Genomic DNA, 11,436 nt, shown 5'->3' on the forward strand with positions numbered 1-11,436 from the left:
GTGGCACACAAAATCACCCAAAACGTGCCAAGATTCGTGCAGAAACTGTTCAATGGAGATGGAGGCGTGTGGTTGAGTTGGCTAGCGCCCACACGTGTGGGCGTAGTGTTTTCGATAAAATATCCAAAAGTATAGATGAATTGCAAAAAATGATTTAAAGCTTGGCAAATAAAATATATTTTGCTAAAATATTCAGATGTACACGATAAATTACAAAAAATATTCCACTAGCTTGGGTCAGCGTGATCTGCTACGAAAACTGATATATACATAAAAAAAAGCGTGGAGGTAGGATTCGAACCTACGCGGGCAAAGCCCATATGATTTCTAGTCATACCCAATAACCACTCTGGCACGTCCACTGCTTGTGTTGAGGACTGCACCCAGCGTTATATATATGGTGTTATTGTCAGGTCCGTCATTTCCATAATCCGCAGCGCTAAACGTGAGTGTCGTGTTTGGTACTTCGGGGTCAGCATTATGACAGCAAAACATATTAGTACTTAATAAATCAATTTTTCCTACTCTATCAATTAGTACTCATACTAACAAGAAAATATATGATGATTCAAGACGTCTCAATGTATGCTTCTTTGTTTGTTAGGGTAAAAGACAACAACATTACTTATAAAAGCAAACTGCCGGTTTAGTAAAACTTCGTTGAATGTCTGTGTGCTGCTACGAAATTTAAACATTAAACATATAATGATGCTAGCCAACTTGCCTCCACGGAGCTCCCTCGCGAGAGTGATTCCTGGCCGTTCGATCAGGTGTTCTGGTCCATTTGATCCGTTCAATCATCACCTTGCAGTCAATCTTTTTTTACCTTCCCAGTTCATTTTTCTGCCCAATGACGTGTGGGCTCGTCTCATGTTTGCATTGGCGGGGTCAGTTGCGTCCAGGTGCGAGAGGAATTCACCAATCAGCTCCGTGCCCGCCGCGCGCTCCATCGTGCAGAAAGTGGGCGAAAAGTGAAAACCTAGCCGCCAATCCCCCTCTCGTCCCGGAGCTCGTCCCGAACCCCTGCCTCGCGCAGCCGCCTCGTCTCTCCTCCCCTCTCCCTCGTGTTCTCTCCCACGCCGCTGGCCCTCTCTCTCTCGCCTCAGCCGCCTCCTCTCCTCCCCTGCGCCGTCGGCTCCCTCAACCAGCTTCTTACTCCTTTCCGTCGGCGGCAGTGGTGACTGGTGAGCATGAGAACAGCGGCCGCGGCTGGACGCCGTGAGCTCGGGAGCAGCTCGTTGACATGGTCCAAGGTGAGGAACTGACGCGCGCTCGACGCCGTTCTCCCATTCTTCCTTTTCAACCCGATGCCTAACCATGTGTTCCAGCGGACTCCAGCGCAGTTGGGAACGACCAAGGCAAGGAGGATCAAGATCTGGATGGCACGCCTCACCCTCGGCTACCTCTTCCACCTCCCCGTCGACTGCCACTTATCACGGAGGAGGAAGGGATGGAGAGATATGGCGGCTGCGACTGGAGCTGGCGGATGCCAGATAGAGGTCCACCCTGTTCCCGGCCTCCCGCGTCCCGCCCCGGTACAGGGGCAACAGCAAGGTGAAGATCGTCATGCCCGGGCTTGGGCTCGGTGATGAAGGGCAAGCGAGGTTCCTACCCATGGGCTCTGGCAAGGTGAGATATTTATTAGTTACCTTGCTCGCCTCCTGTTTGATGAAAGGTCTATGAGCTGATCCTGCTGCGTTTCATGTCCTACAGATCTTGAATTCATGATAAACATTTTTAAATGATGTAGTTGCTACACATGGAAATCCAAGGAAAACATATATCTCACTGATGGATTTGCAGTATGCCTAATCTTGGACGTGTGCAAACCAACATAGTTGTGAATGAGCTCTGCTAGATTGTCTCAGCTCATGCCATGAGCGTTGGTAGTGTGTCACTGCAATGCGTAATGTCCATTCCTTCTGCCTTTTTCCTTTCTGTACATTTGGAGAAAAATGCACACATGTTATTTCTGCATTTGACAATTCCATTTAGGTGTAAAAACCTGGCTTTGTTTTGTTCCTTTTTGTTCTCTGTACAGTTTTTGCACTGACCAATGAACTGTGATGTCCATGAATGCTATTAAGGCACTGTTGAACTCCGCCTTTTCCTATCTGTACATTTGGAGAATAATGCATACATGTTGTCACAGCAATTTTTTGTTGGGGTTCACATGTTGTGACTATATGTATGAGACTGACATAGTAAGTTTTCCCCTTTACAGGAAGATTAAAAGTTAAGTTTTCTGACGGTGAGTTATGTGTGGTTTGAGGGGTTGCAGCTTGCCTAACAGAGGTTCCCTAAAAACGATGTTTCGGGAAAAGTAAGCAGTATTCTCCTCGACCGTCCGATTTGTACGTGGCCCCTTCTTGTCCCATGTTGCTCTGCTTATTCCCCTGATTCTTTTTTTTCATTTTTTCTTTTCTTATGAATTGTCTAAGACGCCTGCTTCGGTGCTCCGGTTTGTTATTTGCAGGTGCTGATCGTGCTGCAAGTTGATGCCTGGGTTTACAACTGGTGGTTTTTCCATTCCTTAATCCTCATGTCTTCTTGTGTGTGTGTGTCACATGTGCTTACATCTAGGTTTGATGCGAATTTTCTTTTTACAGGGTGCTAGCCACTGTAGTTCTGTTTGTTTGTTCGTAGGACACAGATGACAAACGGTGATATTGCGGTCTCTTTACCTTCATATTCTTGTCTTGGTTTTGTTTCTTTCTGCGTGTATCTACGCCATGGCTGAACATTCTTTACTCATTGATATGTGTATTCACGGGTTTGTTCTTCTTCTAGAGAATTAAGTTGGTGAAATTGTTGGTGACTTTTATTATTGTTAATTGCTCAGAGTGATTGTTCTCAAAGTAGTCTTGAACAATTAATCATTTGCAGGTATTTATCTAACCTTTAGTGGCTTCAGTTTCCTGTCATCTTTCTTTTGGAAATGGAAATTGTTGTTGCTTCCCAGGTCAGCTGAGGTGATAACTGAACCCTCTTATACTGTAGAACAGATTCAGTATTCGCTTATATTCTCATGAGCTCAAGGATAGTTTTCTTTGTGTTGTTGTGGCTATGGACAGCTGTCGAAAAAAGAGAAGACGATAAGCGAGACTACTACAGCGAGAGAGACGGCGGCCAATATTGTGTTAGTTGCCTGCTTTATGCAAAACTAAAACAAGTGAGACTGAAATGCTTTGGCATGTATTGGCTAAATTAGAACGTAGTATGAGATTGGCATATGCAGGATAACACTACAAGTTGACACACATAGCATGTATTGGCTAAATTAGAACGCATGAGATTATCATATGCTTTCTCAAAAAAGAAGAAGAGAGATTGACATATGCAGGATAACACTACAAGTTGGCACACCTAGGCAATTGATTAATTTTTTTTGTTTTGTCTCTTTGCATAGTGCCCAGGTAGTGTTTGCACAGATTATTTGTTAAATTGTTAAGATGTCTCTTTCTTTATCAGCATGTACAAAAGGTTCAGCAAAGTGGGACTCCCAAGTCTGCAACCACAATAGAAATAAGGCCATGGAGCAAGAGTTCTGTTGGGCATCCTTTGCATTTATCTTGTCAGGTTCCATGCTTCATAGCATGTGTATAAGCATAGAAGTACACACATACACTGCAGTTCGTAATGTCACTTAATAGGGGATGCATTAGGGTACTTTATTTCCATTATAAACTGATAATAATTATGAGTTTAGAAAGGTAACAATAATCTGGGTTATAGCAGAATATTAAATGTGGTATGCTTGTATGAGTAGAAAATGCAGAGTTTATAAATGAACTAAAATTTGTGAGCAGGAAGTGGTAGGTTTAATTTCAGTTAGAAAAATAGGTGTACTGCAGCATCATATATTCAGGTAATCCCTTGAATTTTTTTGCCATGTTCAGGCTTTATACATCGTTTGTATATGCATAAAGTACGCCACATGAACTGGAGTTCGTAGTGTCAGGAGTAAGAGGGGTGCAACTAAGTAGTAGCATGTTACAGGATAAGAACAGCTGTTTAGTTTAACAGTGCCCTTTAACAGTTTAACTCCAAAGAGGTCGATATATCTGAACTCTAGAGTATAAGATGCATGTTCCTACTCTTCCTGAGATCACGGTTATCATAACTATTTATTTGAGATATGCGAAGTGTTCCTTTGATAGTAGATGCAACTTGCAGCTATTGTGGACATTCGTTTGTTCGTGGGAAGTTTTGTCTCTTCCCTACAGTCAAAGCTCATGTGCAATTTGGAGAAAATGCACACATGCTATCGCTGCATTTGGCGGTTCCTTTTAGCTAAAAAAACCTGGCTTTGTTTTGTTCCTTTTTGTTCTCTGTTTATTACTGTTAATTGCTCAGAGCGATTATTCCCAAAGTAGTCTTGAATAATTAATCATTTGCATGTATCTAACCAATAGCGGCTTACGTTTCCTGGTCATTTTTCTTTTGGAAATGGAAGTTATTGCTTCCTAGGTGAGCTGAGGTGATAACTGAACTCCCTTCTACTATTGAGAAGATTCAGTATTCACTTATATTTTCATTAGCCCAAGGATAGTTTTTATTGTGTTGTGGCTGTGGGCAGCTACCGAAAAAAGAAAAGAGGATGAGCGAGACTACTGCAGTGAGAGATGGTGGCCACGAGAGCTATGGATGCAGGAGAGGGTTCATGTTGTTTATATAGTTCCTCTAGGCCGTGTGTCTTTCCATCCCCCGCTCCAGGAGAGGGTTCATGTTGTTTATTTTATTAGTCGAATATGATATAATATGAGATCACCTACCATCGTCATTCTTGATTACAGTCTCATACAAAAGTAGTCCAGTTAGTTGTACTAATTCATATATATTTTTGGTATGGTTCTTATTTGGTTTCAATACACAGAAATTTGAAAGGCATATAAGAGAAAAATCCATGGCATCACTTCAAATTGTGATCTTTATTTGGTTAGCAAGGCCTTCCTTTGGTGGCTATGTTTTTTTTTCAATTGTGATGTTTGAAACAATTTTTTTATACTAATAATGATCTAGAATACAACAGACCAATGATTTATACAAAGAGACACAATGGGAGTTGACCGGAAACCTGGCTTCTGAAAGGACTGATATATACAAAATATTATTTGACTAGAACAGGAGAGATGCAATCTTATGGATAATTCAACATTTGCAAGAAACTTCCCAGCTTAGCCCTCCTATTGCTCACCTAAAGATTTATTTCCTTCGTTTCAGTGCCTGCTTTTGATGATATGAAACTAACAAGGCAGAAGGTACTTCTCATGGTTAATTTATTATATTTTTGTAGAAACTGGATAAAGAAAATACCGTGCACTTTCTTATAGTCTTTTGGCTGCCCTGTTGTTTTGGCTTTCTTTTAGGACAGAGGGCACACAATGCTTAACAGGTGATCTAAATTCATAGTCATCGGTTCTTACCATGTGCCTGTTATTTTATTTTGCATTTTTTATGCATCACATCGTTTCCTTTATAACAAGTGATCTGAATTCATGGTCATTGGTTTACTGACCGTTGGCAGCTTTTCTGTTTCTTCATGACAAGAAAACCATATAGCGCTTGTACGCTTTAGCCTTGTCCTGGTTACTAGAACTGCTTCGATGTTGCTCTATTATAAGTGCCTTGCTTGCACCAGTACTCATGGTTGTCTTTTCTGAGCCTATAAAATCTTTGATGGAGCAAACTCCTATGGTTGCTGATCCATCACAATATTGACCATGAACTTTGTGCCCATCTCCGAGGTTAGTAATTCCAGAATTCGAGTTGCACGTACTGCCGTAGAGAGTAAAACGTGTCGTGCTGATGCTCTCTACGACACTAACTCATGGATCAATGTTTATCTCTGTGTTTGTCTGTGTTTTGTGTTAGATTATTTTGTGTATACCCCTCCTAAATACGAGTCTTTTTAGAAATTTCACTATGGACTACATACGGAGTAAAATGAGTGAATCTACACTTTAATATATGTCTACGCACGTAGTTTGTAGTGGAATCTCTAAAAAGACTTATACTGTATTTAGAAACGGAGGGAGTATGTAGCATTTTATTGAAGCTGCCATCGCGAGAGGAAACGGAAGGATACCTTCGTGATCAGCACATCGGTGTCTTAGGCTTCTTCATGTAGTTTTGTCACTGCCGGCAAGTGCAAGAACAAACATGGATATATCAGTGTAGATAATTCTATCTTTATTTTCTGATTGATTTAAGATACTCACATATATAGTGGTTACAAATGCTCTATAATACCTACATAATCATTGGTTCTAATTCAAAGCCACAACTTGACAAGTCTGCTATCATGTTTAGTAAAAACACCAAGAATGATGTTCGGAAAGCTATGCTGGACCAACTGGGGCTCCCGGTGTATGTGGGAGAGTCAAGAACAAAAGTCTTTGCGTATATGAAGGATATAATTTGCCAACGTATACAGGGATGGAAGGAAAAGATGCTAACCAAGGCCGTGAAGGAGGTTCTGATAAAGGCATGCGCCTAGGCCATACCCACTTTTGCCATGTCAGTTTTGACCTTACAAAGGGGCTGTGTGAAAATGTGTTTTTTTATACGTAAGGATCTAAATTCTTAGCGTGTGTGTTTGGCCAGACAGAAGATTACTAAAAAGAGACACATACTTTTAGCGGCATGATTTTGAATGAGACTTTGTGCTATCAAATTAGAATGTGTATATACTCCCTCCGTAAAGAAATATAAGAACGTTTAAATCACTAAAGTGCTCTTATACTACTTTAGTGATCTAAACGCTCTTATATTTCTTTACAAAGGGAGTACATTTTATTATAGACAACAAAATACCGTTTTTCTATTAAAGGGATTAGATTTGTTACATACATTTTGTTTCAAATAGAACCCTATGCCACCAAATTTAAATGTCATTGTAGACAACAAGCCCCCCATTTTTTTTCTAATTAAGAGATTAAATTTGTTGCCATATGTGCTTGCCATTAATTAAGTCAACTAAATCATGGATTTCTTTTCATCGCTAACATGGAATCAGCAGGTCTCTGCGCCATTTGGCGCAACGGGTCCACTAGTAAAAAATATAGACACAAATATATGCCGTTTTATGATGGCATGTGGTTTCAATTAATATAGGGATCGGTTCTCTCCCGCTTCTTTCATCCTTGGCAATCGTCATGTCCCCTTAACCACCATATCCTTGTATGAAACACAAAGTAACATATTTCATCCGGGCCATCCTACCCCTTGACTTCCATTCTCTTTACCCCATTGCTCTAGCATTGTCACCACTTCAAGAGTATAGTACATTGTACCTCTGAGGTACAAATGAAATGCTTCTAACCAATCTTGAGAGATAATGACATATTAAAATTCTTATTTACAAGATGCATGTAGTGCAATGACAATGTTTGTCTCCTTATTCTTCGATGTCAACAAAGATAATGCTTTTGTGTCCACAAGAAACGCAGAGAAAGTAATATGGTGTATATATACGAGAAAATAAACAAAAACAAATGCCTGAGTAACAAAATGGCAATTCCCTTAAGACTTCCCCCATTTTTTCATGTTGCATATCGTCCAATGATGACTTGTGATTTAGAAATTTAACTATAACACATGGATAGTACGAAACCAGAGTCACACCCATTTATTTAAACCAAGTTTCTTCACTGGACGTATCATGCACTACTTCTCCACACGACCAATTAACGCTAGCTCAACTCTAACCATTCGGAGTGCAAACCCCCATGGCAGCATGCCCATCAAGAAGCTTCATCGGCTAGGTCTTCCACGTCTACGAATACGAGGGAGAAGCTAGACACACATCTGACGCCACTGTCTCCATCTTCTTCTGGAGCAAACCGATCACTATTGTAGCTCCCTACCACGAACAAATTATTTAGCTGTTGGAACGCTTCAGCCCCCCTCCCCTCATTTCGATTAGTGCTTGCTCAGCTGACCAACAGACAATCTAAGTGCATGAATATCAATATTTAATTGCATATATTTTTAATTCACAAAACAAATAGTTTCCAAAGTAGATTGATTAAGGCATAAGCTAATTTGATTATATGACTAAAGGTTTCATATTTCTATCCCCGGTCGAAGTAAAATTTTGCTCTAAATGCAACACATGTATGATGTCTTTGCTAGATCTAGACGAGGGTCCAATTCACATCTTTGAAGACTAATAGAAATTACAGTACGACCATGTATCTTGTCCTCTTTATTTGAAAAAAGGAAGAAGCATCTAGTAGTACTTATGAAATAGCAAGGTCTTGGGAACCAACCTATAATTGGGTGGTTAGTAGGATAGTGGTATCCCCAGCTCATCAGACTTCAAGTCCTAAACTTGACATTGGTGCTCAAATTTTCTTGAATTTATTTTAGGCCTTTTGGCGATGCGCGTTCAGTGGGAGGAGACATTCCTATAGATTATGAAGAAGCCTATGATGACTTCATCAATCTCAAGTTGATGTGCCGACTCAGTCTCTTGAAGGTGCTCGTAGGGGTAGGGTATGCGTGTGTGAATTCATAGGGGTGAGTGTATATGCATTTGTATGACCATCTGCATCTGTATTGTTCAAAGGAAATAAATAGCATGGTCTTGATTGTCCATGTTTCCTTGCTATTTGTAACAGAACCATGCCATTCAAATATAGTATCTTTTGTTGTAAAATAGTACAACATTCCTTTTTGAAAAAACATCACAAATGTTATAGTGGTCTATATGTGGTTAACTTTTAAGGACACACATTTTGTAGAGCCGGGAGTTTACTATACATGCTATGAATTTCTTGTTGTGCCATTTCTTTTACCTTTAATTGAACACGGGACACATCAAAGAACATGACCTTAACAACCCTGTTGAGATACCTTCATTGATGTTTTATAGCCAATCCCATATTTTCTTGACAGTCTTCATAGAGTTGATGCGACCATACTGCCCTTTGATGAGGCAATCACATATGAGATCCTTAGCTTGAGCATCATGTTGTCTATTTCGTTTGACGTCCTGAGTGACGTTGGCTGGTCCAAGAATCACTTAACCTTCTACAATCACTCTCCAGAGTTCTTCACCGACATCATTAAGGTGCATTCACATTTATATTCTTCCAATACAGGTAGTTTGGGCCATCAAGATTGGGCGCTTGGCGGAAGTCTTGAAATTTTCTTTAGTTGGCATAACTAAAACTCCAGGTGGTTAAAGCAAATCACACAGAACAAGGGACCATCTTGCTCTGATACCAATTGTAAGAATGATTAATCGACTAGAGGGAGTGAATGAGAGATTTTAAGAAATTCTTCAAAAAACCAGTTCTTCGAAGAACAACGAGATAAACTGAATAGAATAAAACAGATTAAACTAAACAGTGCATGCAATCAAAGTCATCAGAACGGGAGATGGCATGCAAGTGATGAAATTGAATGTGTAAACTATCTTAACACATAACAAATACAATTCATCACGACACCATTGAATGTAAGCCGAGCATAAGAAAATGAAGCAGGTCATCAAAGTATTCATAGAGAGAGGGAGGATCAAATTCTTTAGAACATGCAAATTACTTAAAGTAAACATAACTGAAGAATATGGAACCAAGGGCTCGGTGAAGACATTTAGTTTTTTGCACGAGTTCAAGTTGTTGTGACAACTCTACGTCTGATTGGGGGAGGGGGGCAAGCTTTAACTCAGAAGAACAAGTCTTCACCATGTTCTCTTTGAGCTAATATCACTTAGACCTTGCCCAATCAACCATGATAGATCTTCAAGGTAGATCTCCAAACCTTCATAGACTTGTTTGCTCGACAATCCACAATTATTCTTGGATGCTCTGAACTAACGCCTAACCGTCTAGAAGATCACAATCTTCAAGATTAACCGGTCCTTTAGTGAGCTCACACATATTCTTGAGTGATGCTCAATCACATTGGCTATTAGGCACTCGGTTTTTCCTCACAAAGGATTCACTCAAAACCATGAAGAGGATGGGTTGCTCAGACGACACTTGTCTCAATTTCACTCGAAGCAACCATCCAACTTATGGTGGAAATAGGTAGCTATTTATAGTCGGGGTTGTAGCGTAACGGCCGGCGTGACCATTGAACAGGAAAGGCCTGCCAACCATCTGTCGCCAACAAGGCAATGGTTGGAATTTTGAACTCTCAAATTCCTCATGGTAGGAGAACCAAACTGTTGGTTTTCTTACTCTTCAAAGATGACTTCGACTAAAGCGTCCCCAAGAATATCATCTCGGGCACTGAGGAAAAATATTATGTGTTAAAAGAGATTTCCAAAGTCTTCACTCGAAGAAATATATTTGGATTGAGCAAACTTTGGAAATACTATCTTTGTATCATCTGGGCCCCTCCCCTTTAACAGTATAAAGTGTCCTATGACTAAATGTAGAATAAAAAGAACTATAAAAATACTAAGTCTTCACGATCTAGTTCTTCAGCTAATTCTTCAGAAAGGGCATGATGAACTCTTTTGTGTTTCCTTCACATTTTAGGGGTCAGTATCATTGTTTAAACCAAATCTTCAGGGACTTCCACCTGTGTATACTCACAAACATATTAATCCCTTAACTAATTTTGTCATCAACACACCAAAACCATTGGCACTAGATGCACTTAGATGCAGGCTATGGTTAGTTTTACTACTGAAGTGGACAAGGTATTTGGTCCACAATACTTGAGAGAACCAAATGGCAAAGATACAACAAGAATCATGAAACTTGGAGAATCAAGAGAGTTTCCAGGTATGCTCGGATCTCGGGACGCATGTACTAAAAATGAAAAAAATGACCATATGGTCAACAAGGGCAATACTAGGGCCATCACAAAATACTACCATTATTCTTGAAGCACTTGCATCACAAGACCTCTGGATTCGACACTCTTTCTTTGGATTGTCAGGGTCTCACAATGACAACAACGTGCTACAGCGGTCTCCTTTGTCTGCCCGGTTGTGTGTGGGCGAAGCTCCTGCGTGCAATTATACCATCCATGGGCATGACTACAACATGGGGTACTGTCTTTGTGACAATATCTATCCTTCATGAATGACATTTGTCAAGACCATCTCCGATCCAACAGGTAACGAAATCACTTTGATGCAAGACAAAAAGGTGCTCAAAAGGATGTGGAGAGGGCATTAACAATGAGATCCAGAGACACCGTGGGAGGTGATGACAAATTGCGTGATCATACATAAACATAATTGTGGAGGATGAGGGTGAGGGAGTTTGCCATGGTCTGGAATTTTAAAACATGGGTGATTCTATACAGCTTCTAGAGCAGAATCCACGACATTTGAGGAATTTCTCGGACTGCATCATCAGAATCATAATCGAGAAACTCATATGTAGCTTAGAATGATGTTGTTGAGCATTTTTGAGCGTTTCATATGGACAATTAGAACATGTGTCCGAATTAATTGAAATCAAATTT

The 11,436-nt window shown here is 40.3% G+C and overlaps 1 long non-coding RNA gene and 1 other non-coding gene across 6 annotated transcripts; one reads left to right on the plus strand and one right to left on the minus strand.

Moving 5' to 3' along the window:
- Nucleotides 1-279: 279 nt before the first annotated feature.
- On the minus strand, nucleotides 280-365 carry TRNAS-AGA (transfer RNA serine (anticodon AGA)). Its single transcript has one exon. It is a non-coding gene; the product is annotated as a tRNA-Ser (tRNA).
- A 574-nt stretch (nucleotides 366-939) lies between these two features.
- On the plus strand, nucleotides 940-6,640 carry LOC123053391 (uncharacterized). 5 transcript variants are annotated; one of them, XR_006425559.1, is made up of 6 exons: nucleotides 947-1,253; nucleotides 1,339-1,629; nucleotides 1,714-1,906; nucleotides 2,225-2,354; nucleotides 2,477-2,972; nucleotides 3,075-6,640. It is a non-coding gene; the product is annotated as an uncharacterized lncRNA (long non-coding RNA). The 5 variants fall into 5 exon arrangements; XR_006425557.1 differs by having other exon boundaries at nucleotides 940-1,253; nucleotides 1,329-1,629; nucleotides 1,714-2,354; XR_006425560.1 differs by having other exon boundaries at nucleotides 946-1,253; nucleotides 1,344-1,629; nucleotides 1,714-2,354.
- Nucleotides 6,641-11,436: the final 4,796 nt, after the last annotated feature.

Source organism: Triticum aestivum, chromosome 2D, assembly GCF_018294505.1.
Source record: "Triticum aestivum cultivar Chinese Spring chromosome 2D, IWGSC CS RefSeq v2.1, whole genome shotgun sequence".
Lineage (NCBI taxonomy): Eukaryota > Viridiplantae > Streptophyta > Magnoliopsida > Poales > Poaceae > Triticum > Triticum aestivum.